This window comes from Schistocerca piceifrons, chromosome 4 (genome assembly GCF_021461385.2).
Source record: "Schistocerca piceifrons isolate TAMUIC-IGC-003096 chromosome 4, iqSchPice1.1, whole genome shotgun sequence".
Lineage (NCBI taxonomy): Eukaryota > Metazoa > Arthropoda > Insecta > Orthoptera > Acrididae > Schistocerca > Schistocerca piceifrons.
In genome coordinates, this window is record NC_060141.1 from 158,938,629 (window position 1) to 158,950,830 (window position 12,202).

Genomic DNA, 12,202 nt, shown 5'->3' on the forward strand with positions numbered 1-12,202 from the left:
CTGGGACCACTGTTCCAATGATCATGTATTGTGTTCTTGACACAAGGCTTTACGGACTCTCCTGTGACCAGGGGTCAGACCTTGTAGGTCTTCGGGCGAATAGAACATGTCTGTTCAGTCGTCTAGAGACTGTGTGTCTGAAGACAACTGTTCCAGTGGCTGCGGTAAGGTCCCGAGCAAGGCTACCTGCAGTACTCCGTGGCCGTCTGCGGGCACTGATGGCGAGATAGCGGTCTTCTTGTGGTGTTGTACACTGTGGACGTACCATTCTGCAGCGCCTGTACACGTTTCTTGTGTGCTGGAATCGTTGCCATAATCTTGAGATCACACTTTGTGGCACACGGAGGGCCCGTGCTACGACCTGGTGTGTTTTACCAGCTTCCAGTCGCCCTAGTATTCTACCCCTCATGCCGTTATCAATATGTGTTGTTTGATCCATTTTCAACACGCAGTCACCATTAGCACGTCTGAAAACGTCTGCCCACTTACTCGCTGCACGGTACTCTCCATGCACCAACACTCCTCTGTGTATGTGGACTGCTGCCAGGGCCACCGTTTACTTTCTCTATTAAGGATGTCACGTGTATTTCATATCACATCGTGATATTAGCCACAGATATTTTAACAGAGAGACTCCAGACGATCATCACTAAAACTGCAGTAGAACACTTTGGGGTACTGAATTAATTGTTCGCAGTGTTCTTCCTCGCAGTATTCTAGTACGTTTATCGCTAACAGAAAACAGTTGTTATACAGTTTGTCGGACCCCTCGTATTACATTCGCTCTTCTTGGAAACTGTTTATTCACGGCACACACATCCGCATTGTCGTCAGTTCTTGCATCCTTGCTTCGACGTCTTCCTTGAATCCGACCTATACGGCCTCCTCTACAGATAAATCACACTTTCCTAAAATTTTCCCAGCAAACTGAACTCGATCATTACCCTTCCCTAGTGCAGTCCTTACAAGCTCGTTCTATTTCATACAGCTTTACAATTAACGCCCACATATTTAATAGCGTGACTGTCAGTCAGCGCACTACTAATGCTGTGTTCGAAAATTACCGGTTTGTTTTTCCTACTCATCTGCATTAACTTACATATTTCTACAATTAGATCTAGCTGCCATTTATCAAAGTAACTACAAATTTTACCTATCTTGTATTCTCCTACAGTCACTCAAAGACGACAACTTCCCGTACACCACAGTATCATCACTGTATACGCAGAAGTCAACTGCGCTTTTTCGCAGTCACTTGGGAACTTCGCGCTGGGCGAGAGATTCGCGATGAATGCAAGGGGCCAGTGCGCTAGAGATGGATTCCATCATGGCGTGGCGGCTTATTAGCATCAAACATTTCAGTTGTTTCCAGAATCAGATTTTCACTCTGCAGCGGAGTGTGCGCTGATATGAAACTTCCTGGCAGATTAAAACTGTGTGCCCGACCGAGACTCGAACCCGGTACCTTTGCCTTTCGGGGGCAAGTGCTCTACCAACTGAGCTACCGAAGCACGACTCACGCCCGGTACTCACAGCTTTACTTCTGCCAGTACCTCGTCTCCTACGTTCCAAACTTTACAGAAGCTCTCCTGCGAACCTTGCAGAACTAGCACTCCTGAAAGAAAAGATATAGCGGAGACATGGCTTAGCCAAAGCCCGGGGGAGCTTCTGTAAAGTTTGGAAGGTAGGAGACGAGGTACTGGCAGAAGTAAAGCTGTGAGTAGCGGGCGTGAGTCGTGCTTCGGTAGCTCAGTTGGTAGAGCACTTGCCCGCGAAAGGCAAAGGTCCCGAGTTCGAGTCTCGGTCGGGCACACAGTTTTAATCTGCCAGGAAGTTTCATTTCAGTTGTTTGTCTACGCCAGGGATGATTGTTACTATGTCCTCCATACAGGAGTCTGTGTGCGACAGTAAAACGATGGTATGCTTGTACAAGTCCCCTGCGTGAACCGTTTCTTAAATGTGAAATTTAAAACTTCGGCTGTCCTTTTACTATCTTCTGCTGCCATACCAGACTGGTCAACGAATTACTGGATAGAAGCCTTAGACACGATTAGCGATTTTACGTAGAACTAGAATTTTCGCGGGTTCTCGGCAAGGATTTTTCTAAGGCATGACGGTGGTAGTTGTTGTAAGATTCGCGCATCAGTCTTTTTACAGACACACGAATTTCTATGAACGTTTGCCTGTTATCATCTGCGCCTTCTCTTTTGAACGGCGAGTGTAGCAGTCTCTGCTTCCTCGGCACATTCCGAATTTCATTGTTAAATCACGGTGGGTCTTTTCCGTCCTTAATCCACTTACACGGCATATACATCTCCAGGTCACGATTTGTAATCCGTTTAAACATTGCGCGTAATTCCTCTACGTCCATCATACTGGAACTAAATGATGTCAATTCAGCATCTAAGTGGGATGCCAACAACTGCTTATCTGCTCCTTCTTCTTTCCTTTGTAGTTGTTTATTTTTTGGTTTTCACTCAGTATCTCTGTAGGTTGAGCGGGCTGCCAGTGTCCTGACGCACTACGGGGTTCGGGCGTTTGCAGACAAATACTGGTCAAGCTGATAGTGGAGCAAAGGAAGTCGAATTGGGAAAATTTGGAGAGTGACTTCCAGATCGGGCATGTGCCATGTAGGCAACATCTCGAACACCAGGGCATGGGAACTATTTTTAATTTAATTCTGGGACAATATGTTCCAGTGAAAAAACAATGAAAACTTAGTGCACTTATAAGCGTATTTGTACCTATCTCATGGAAACCATTTTATTCTAATTACAAGCGGTAAGATTCTATGTTAGTCATTTTCTTAAGATGTTCCAGAAGAGAATATTGAGGATACGTTAGGTAACGATCACTTTCGCTTTAGGGAAGGTGAAGGCACCGAACTGGCACATCTGAATTTTCGTTTGATATGGAATCGAGACTGCAGATAAGTCAAAACACACACACGATTCGTCGATCTAGAAAAAGCTTCGAAATTGTGGTGCAAGATCTTCGAAATTTTGAGAAAAGTAGGCTGGTTCGCTGGGAGGGGACCAAACAGTGAGGTCATCAGTCCCATCGGATTAGGGAAGGATGGGAAAGCAAGTCGGTCCTGCCCTTTCAAAGGAACTATCCCGGAATTTGCCTGAAGCGATTTCAGGAAATCACAGAAAACCTAAATCAGGATGGTCGGACGCGAGTTTGAACCGTCGTCCTCCCGAATGCGAATCCAATGAGCTAACGCCACCTCGTTCGGTGAGAAAAATAGGAGTAAGCTACAGAGAAAGATGGATGATGCATAATATGTACAAGAAACAAGAGGGATACTAAAATGTAGACTGTCCCGGCCGGAAATGTCATGTCCATTATAATTATCCGGGCTGTTATGCCGTGCTCGGTTGATGAATTCTGTGTCAATTCCCAAAGTTTCGCCCTCTTCTGCGGAGGACATCTTCAAGGGGGTCTGTAGCTCGATGGAAGGTCCAACACACCCACTGGCTCTCTACTGACCTCTCCTTCGAGTCGGGTTGCTTGAGAGTGCAGCTCCAAATGGGTGGTAAAGTCCATCTGAGACTAAATGTGACCACGAGATCGATAGCGAACAAGTGCCGTGAGGGAAGGTTGAAAAGAACTTTGAAGTCATTATCGAGCCAGTGGGTGTGATGGACCTTCCATCGAGCGACAGACCGCCTTGAAGATGTCCTTCACAGACGGGGACGAAACGTTGGGAATTGACACAGAAGTCATCAACCGACCACGGCATAATAGCCCGGATAATTATAATGGACAAAACAAGAGGGAATAATAAGAGTGGAAGACACAGAACGAAGTGCTCGGATTAAAAAGGATGTAAGATAGGGATGCAATCTTTCGGCTCTACTGTTCAACCTACACATAGAAGAAACAATGAAGGAAATGATTCAAGAGTGGGATCAAAATTCAAGGTGAAAGGATATCAGTGATAATATTTGCTGATGACATTGGTATCCTTAGTGAAAGCGAAGTATTGCAGGATGTGCTGAATGGAATGAACTTCTAACGAGTACAGGATACAGACTGAGAGTAAACCGGGAAAACACAAATGGTATGAGAAGTAGGAGAAATGAGAATAGCAAAAAAGCTCAACATGAAAATCGGTGGTCACGAAGTAGATGAAATTAAGGAATTCTGCTACCTTGGAAGTAAAATAGCCCTTGATGGACAAAGCAAGGAAGGCATAAAAAGCAGACTCGCACAGGCAATGGGGACATTTCTCGTCAAGAGAAGTCTACTGGTGTCAAACGTAGGCCTTAATTTGAGGAAGAAGTTTCTGAGAATGTACGTTTGGAGCGCAGCGTTGTACGGTAGTGAATCATGGACACTGGTAAAATCGGATCAGGAGAGAATCGAAGCATTTGAGATGCCATGCTACACAAAAATATTGAAAATTAGGTGCACTGGTAAGGTAAGAAATGAACAGGATCTCCGCAAGATAGGTGAGGAGAGGAATATATGGAAAATACTAACAAGAAGAAGAGACGGGATGATAGGACATAAGCTAAGACCCCAGGGAATCACTTGCATGGTACTAGGGGCGGCTGTAGAGTGTAAAGACTGCAAAGAGAGACAGAGATTGGAATAAATTCAGCAAATAATTGAGGATGTAAGGTGAAAGTATTCATACTATGTCTGTAAATGGAGGACGTCATCGCTGAATGAAGCTGACGCTTAGTGCACTTTGACTTCCGACGCTAACGAAACTGAAGCACATCAGTCTTCTCGGCGACAGTGTCTCTCGCTACACTAACTACTATCTGCTACACTCTGAGGAAGAAATTTGAAACTGCTGCAAGAAAACAAAACCTTTTTAAGTTTCTTGGTATTACTGCGAAGTACAATAATATTATTTCAGAAAAATGTGACTGTGGCATCCCTGTTATACCGCTTCCGTGATTTGTAATAAGCTTGTTCCTCCCAGTAGTCCACTCGCTGCAGCGAGTTTATTTTTAGCTGGCTGCCTCTGCATTATTTGTACACGGTGAAACGGAATGAGGGAGAAGGCTTCCTGTACCTCTAATTTCTCTTGGAGATTTATATTACCCCCAGCAACAGAAAAGCTCTTCATGCCGCCTGTAGTGTTCTAGTCACGCCCGAAGAGGAATGCGGACCTGAGCGCGGCGGTTTCCATTAACCTGCCAGGTGAGGGAGGGTGGGGGGGGGGAGGGAAGGGGGAGAGGGGTGAAGAGTGACGATGTACATTGAATACATACGAGGAGAGCGCGACCGTAGCATTAGGACAATATGGTTACGCTTGCTGCATTAACAAGTCGGTGGGTGTATTCTAAATGCAACTTGAAATACCTTTGACTATTATATTCAATAACTTCCGCAAACTAATGCTTTCGTAAGTTTTAACGAATAAAACGCTTTACTCGAGCATTTGAGTTAGTATCCGAAGTTACACAAAGAACTTCACGGGTATCTCTTGACGAACATTTCTTTTTCGAGGGCCGCAGTATTTAATTGTAGAAAGCTAATAGTCAAGACAGAATAAAATATTTATTACTCTGTTTCAAGTACCATAAAAACACCGTCTGAGAGACTAAGGCACTTAAGGACGAACAGATGTAGTTATGTATTTATTTCTCCTACGCTCCATTGTACCAGTACGAGGAAACGGAAGTGAAACAAGGGTACGAATTATTCCCAGCCACATATTTTATTGCGACTTGCATAATATTTGCTTGGTTGCAAATCAATGATGTACGCTATCAGAAAATCTAGAATTATATTTCCTGTTAGCTCATCTGAAAACAGCCAAAACATGCTGTCACATAAACTATTTGACCAAAAGTATCCGGACACCAATTAATGGACATTAATAAGGGGTGTGTCCACTATTAGTTTTTATGACAGCTTGAAACTTGATGGGCACACTTTCATCTAGGTGTCTGAGCGAAGTCCACAGTCTAAATCATTCCAAAAGTGTTCCACTGGGTTCAGGCCGGAACACTGGGCAGGTTACTCCACTTCGGGAGTGTTATGTTCACAAACTATTGCCTCACATACACTATGTGATCAAAAGTATCAGGACACCCACAAAAACATACGTTTTTCATATTGGGTGCGTTGTGCTGCCACCTACTGTCAGGTACTCCATATCAGCGACCTCAGTAGTCAGTCATTAGACAGAGAGCAGAATGGGGGGCTCTGCGGACTCATGGACTTCGAACGTGCTCAGGTGATTGGGTGTCACTTGTGTCATACGTCTCTACGTGAGATTTCCACACTCCTAAACATTCCTAGGTCCGTTGTTTCCGATGTGATAGTGAACTGGAAACGTGAAGGGACACATACAGCACAAAAGCGCACAGGCCGACCTCGTCTGTTGACTGACAGAGACCGCCGACTGTTGAAGAGGGTCGTAATGTGTAATAGGTAGATATCTACCCAGACAATCACACAGTAATTCCAAATTGCATCAGGATCCACTGCAAGTACTATGACTGTTAGGCGGGATGTGAGAAAACTTGGGTTTCATGGTCGAGCGGGTGCTCTAAGCCACACATCACGCCGGTAAATGCCAAACGACGCCTGGCATGGTGTAAGGAGCGCAATCATTGGAAGATTGAACAGTGGAAAAACGTTGCTTGGAGCAACAGATCACGGTACACAATGTGGCGATACGATGGCAGGGTGCAGGTATGCCGAATGCCCGGCGAACGTCATCTTCCGGCGTGTGTAGCGCCAACAGTAAAATTCGGAGGCTGTGGTGTTATGGTGTGGTCGTGTTTTTCATGGAGGGGTCTTGCGCTCCTTGTTGTTTTGCGTGGCACTATCACAGCACAGGCCTACATTGATGTTTTAAGCACCTTCTTGCTTCCCACTGTTGAAGAGAAATTGGGGATGGCAATTGATTCTTTCAACACGATCGAGCACCTGTTCATAATGCACGGCCTGTGGCGGAGTGGTTACACGACAATAACATCCCTGTTATGGACTGGCCTACACAGAGTCCTGTCCTGAATCCTATAGAACACCTCCGGGATGTTTTGAAACCCCGCCTTTGTGACGGGCCTCACCGACTGACATCGACACCTGTCCTCAGTGAAGCTTCCCGTGAAGAATGGGCTGCCATTCCCCAAGAAACCTTCCAGTAACTCATTGAACGTATGCCTGCGAGAGTGGACTCTGTCATCAAGGCTAAGGGTGGGCCAACACCATACTGAATTCCAGCATTACCGATTGAGGGCGCCACGAACGTGTAAGTCATTTTCAGCGAGATGTCCAGATACTTTTGATCACATAGTGTATCTTGGTTTATGACATGGTGCATTGTCAAATGGTTCAAAATGGTTCAAATGGCTCTGAGCACTATGGGACTTAACATCTGAGGTCATCAGTCCCCTAGAACTCAGAACTACTTAAACCTAACTAAACTAAGGACATCACACACATCCATGCCCGAGGAAGGATTCGAACCTGCGACCGTAGCGGTCGCGCGGTTCCAGACTGAAGCGCCTAGAACCGTTCGGCCACACTGGCCGGCGGTGTACTGTCATGCTGATACAAACAGCCATAGTGTTCCTACTGTTTCACTACTTTACGCAACACACAATGCTGTAAAATGTGATCATACCTTTCCGCATTTATCGTTTCCTTAATCGCATTAAAGGGACCAATCCCAACCACGAAAAACCCTACCTTATTGTAACCCCACCTCTTCTATACTTCACTGGTAGCGCTACGCATCGCGGCAGATACCGTTCTCCAGGCATTCGGCAATAAAACATTTCCATCAGACTGTCATGGGATATAAGACAGTCATGACTGAATATCACTCGCTTCCAGTCATCCACTATCCAGTGGCGTCGCTGTATACACCACCTCAAGCGTCGCTCTGCATTGATTGCAGAGCTGTTCGGCCATTGTACGCCATTCTTTCCATATCCCTAAGAACAGCCATTGAGCTGGATGAACTGCTGGTGGCACTTTGGAACTCAGGAGTGATTTATCCCGCAATGTTCGACAGACCCTGTCCTTCAGTATGTGAGGTCTGCCTGGTATTGATTTAGTGGTGGCTGTTCCTTCGAGTTTCGACTTCACAATGACATCACGAACAGGCGACTTGGGACGGATTTGTTAGTGATTCGTAATCACTAGTCCTCGTTCGAAGTCACTGAATCCCCCTGAACGACCCATTCTGTTATTACTGCTTTTCTACTGTCCACATCCTTTTATACTGACGTGTCCACCTCTCATACACCAGTGGCCAATTCCGCATTACTTATTGGTGTCCCGACACTTTTGATCAGACAGTGGATCTGTGCAAAAGCAGGGACGATTCAGCACTTCACATTTAATTCTTGAAAACTGCATTTTTCTTGCAAACAAACCCATTGAGCCGATACGGATCGCTATTTCAATTGTTTTTTTTATTTGTTTTTGAGATCACCCCGCTTTTCGCCGCAATATCTATATCGAGATCGAACTAGAGCCTCTGGGCGCCGTATATCTTTGGCGAGTTGGCATCCCGCGCGCCGCGAGGAGACAGAATGAGGTAGAAGCGGGTTGCTGTGAGTTAGCTCTGCACAGTGCGTGAGGAGCGACGTCGGTGTCGGAGGGTAAGGCCGCTTGGTCGCTGGGCCCCGCGGAAGCAGTCGGTTGGGGAAGGAACGCCGTGGGCTCGAAGGTTGTCGTGTGGAAGGCCGGTGTTGTCCCGATGGTGGTCACCGTATGGTCATTCAAGGGCTGAGAAGTGATTTCTTGGTTCTGCCCTTGGATTTCGACGAAGAATTACGGCAAGTTTGGTGTATGAGGTGAACATAAGAATTCTAAAAAGGTGCACGTTGGTAGTGCGTATATCAGACTATCAGACTTGTGAGTGGTGTAAGCCTTGCTTAGGTACGGCAGTCTCCATTTGGAGCGCTGCTTTGGAGGAGAGCGTTGATGTCGGCATTATCATCTATTGAGCTGCGTTAAAGTAAATGACTGTCCGGCAGCTGTGGACGATCGGTTCTAGGCGCTGCAGTTCGGAACTACGCGGCTGCTACGGTCACAGGTTCGAATTCTGCTTCGGGCATGGATGTGTGTGATGTCCTTCGGTTAGTCAGGTTTAAGTAGTTCTAAGTCTAGGGGACTGATGACCTCAGATGTGTAGTCCCATAGTTTAGAGCCATTTGAACCATTTTGAAAGTAAATTACTGTTTTGGATCGAAGGTGGAGCCAAGCAAGGGTCTGAATCATTGCTTGTCTTATTAAGAAACCTAAGTCGGCCCCTAGCATATTAAACTCTGTTATCTACAGTTATAACGAGTAATTTGACACTCTGGTAGTGTCCACGAGAGAAATTTGGAGGTACTATTAAATGTCTGTAGTAATGGAAAGATTGACTGTGGAGCTTTTCAGTCGCACGCTTATCAATCGTGTTAATTGCAGTTCACTTCTTATGGTATTTCACGGTTCTACTTGTCGTGGCGAAATCGATGATAGTATTTTCATAATTTAGCGTGGGACATCATTCTGTGGTTTGGTGTGGCCCTCCCAAGAGTTTAAAGCAGAATGCTTTAATCGAAGAACTCGAATGTACATAGGGAAATATATTCGAATATTCTAACGAAAACTTTCTTTCGATGTCGCCATATTCAGGTGTGGAAAAGGAATAATCAAAGCTGAATGAATCATGCTTCACTCTCTGTTGTCTGCTGAAAGGGTCGTAAAACAGCAGAATAGAGATTAATGCGTATTAATGCGCTTATATTGACGTTGAGATGGCTATATCTACGATGCTTCATTGTACATGGATCAGGAAGAAGGAAGGAAAAAATAAACGAAAAAAATGATTTTACGTCACAGACTTGTAGGTTGTTTGTTTAGATGCAAAGTAACGATGCAAGAAGTCAACCCGCATTGTCTATGTTTTCTGCTGATATTTCACCCTTTCCCAAATCCGTTCAGAATACACGAATGAAATGCTCCCTCTCAGCTGATTCCAATGTATATTAAATTTCAATACATCACATTGACTATCGACGTCGAAGAGATTTTTAATTTTCCTTTGCAACTAGCATTTACATGGAAGAGAATCTCGCATCGCATTTTGAGATAATGATGAACGATACTCTTTTTACGGATTGCAAATTGTAATAAATTACTTAGGTCTTTATCATTTCGGTCACCTTATAGCAGATATTCGTTTTAATTTCAGATTGTGATTCATTTCTTACCCCATTTCACGTCTGCCTTGTTAGCTGAAACAACATCCAATTCTTGTTTGCTTACCAACATAATTTTGGTGGCTGTATAGTTTCTCCAGCCGACGATAGGGCGAGACACAGGAACGGAAGAAGGCTATACCACACGTGCCTTATCCCTCGATTGATCTGGAAAGAAGAAATCTTGGACCATTCCTTATGAATTACTTTCCCTGCATACACTTTCTCTAATAAAAAGCTCTGATTAAACGACGGCCAGTACTTTACTTTCTTGAGTATTATACATATCTAGTGGGTGATCTCAAACCCGTTACGTGGTCGAAGAGGTACATGCATCACATTTTAATAAGTGTTGGGAAGGAACTATAATACATAAAACGGGTGACATGGCCCCGCAGGCGTTAGCTGGGGTAGATACCGGGAAAAATATCAGATAGCGCCCGGAGGCCAATAGCTTGAATACGTGGAAGTTGTGGGGAGTACGGGCAGGCACCGTTTCTCTAATAAAAGATTGTTTTCACCTTTAAAATTTTACAACTTTATTAACTTCATTTTAAAATAGTAAGTGAACATTCGTTGTCATGAACAGAGAGATCCTCAATATAGTTTCTTAATGAAAGTTCCTGAAACATTATTTTGCCGGCCGAAGTGGCCGTGCGGTTAAAGGCGCTGCAGTCTGGAACCGCAAGACCGCTACGGTCGCAGGTTCGAATCCTGCCTCGGGCATGGATGTTTGTGATGTCCTTAGGTTAGTTAGGTTTAAGTAGTTCTAAGTTCTAGGGGACTAATGACCTCAGCAGTTGAGTCCCATAGTGCTCAGAGCCATTTGAACCATTTTTTTTGGAAACATTATTTAACTAACAGTCTCTTGAATAATAACAGATCAAATTACAACGCTTAAGACTCAAAATCCCTTTTTAAGAAAAGAAAAAAAATTAAATTGCATAATGCAAGGTTAAATAAAAGATTCTAACGCCACATGGCAATACCAAAATTTTCCCAGATATCACCTGTGACCTCTAAAGGCAATAAAATACTGATCACAAAATTTTAATTAAAACAACAACTTAAATGCCCCCTAGGCTCTATAATGCGCACTGTAGGACAAAATATTTTCCTTCCTTTTAAACTCTTATACCATAAACCTCCCTACATGTGATGCATACGACATCCAACGAATTACGACAAATAATCAAGCATAGATGCTATAATTAACCAAGTATGCAAATCTTTTCCTTTAAAAATAAAGCAAAAAACACAAACATCAACTATTAAGCTCAGTATGAGATTTTCACTCTGCAGCGGAGTGTGCGCTGATATGAAACTTCCTGGCAGATTAAAACTATGTGCCCGACCGAGACTCGAACTCGGGACCTTTGCCTTTCGGGGGCAAGTGCTCTACCAACTGAGCTACCGAAGCACGACTCACGCCCGGTACTCACAGCTTTACTTCTGCCAGTATCTCGTCTCCTACCTTCCAAACTTTACAGAAGCTCTCCTGCGAACCTTGCAGAACTAGCACTCCTGAAAGAAAGGATATAGCGGAGACATGGCTTAGCCACAGCCTGGGGGATGTTTCCAGAAGGTAGGAGACGAGATACTGGCAGAAGTAAAGCTGTGAGTACCGGGCGTGAGTCGTGCTTCGGTAGCTCTGTTGGTAGAGCACTTGCCCGCGAAAGGCAAAGGTCCCGAGTTCGAGTCTCGGTCGGGCACACAGTTTTAATCTGCCAGGAAGTTTTATTAAGCTCAGTGGTTACATTCGTTAAAAAAATAATATACAATACATATCCTTTGATTTCGTCGTGGTCATGCGCTGTTGTGCACCGTGCTGTCCTTCAGGATCAAATGCGACACGGGAAGGATTTTCTAAGATGTAATAAATTTATAAACAGCCGACCAATAGCAATGGATAAAGAAATTCTTTACCTAGGTTTCGACAAATATAAGTTTGTCTTCTTCAGAAGGTAACCTAAGGGCAATGAACATCATAGCTTACATTGGATAAGTATGAAACTTATAAGCCTAGC

The 12,202-nt window shown here is 44.4% G+C and overlaps 1 non-coding gene across 1 annotated transcript; it reads right to left on the reverse strand.

Moving 5' to 3' along the window:
- Positions 1–11,521: 11,521 nt before the first annotated feature.
- On the reverse strand, positions 11,522–11,596 carry Trnas-cga. The gene has a single exon. It is a non-coding gene; the product is annotated as a tRNA-Ser (tRNA).
- Between the last annotated feature and the right edge of the window lie 606 nt (positions 11,597–12,202).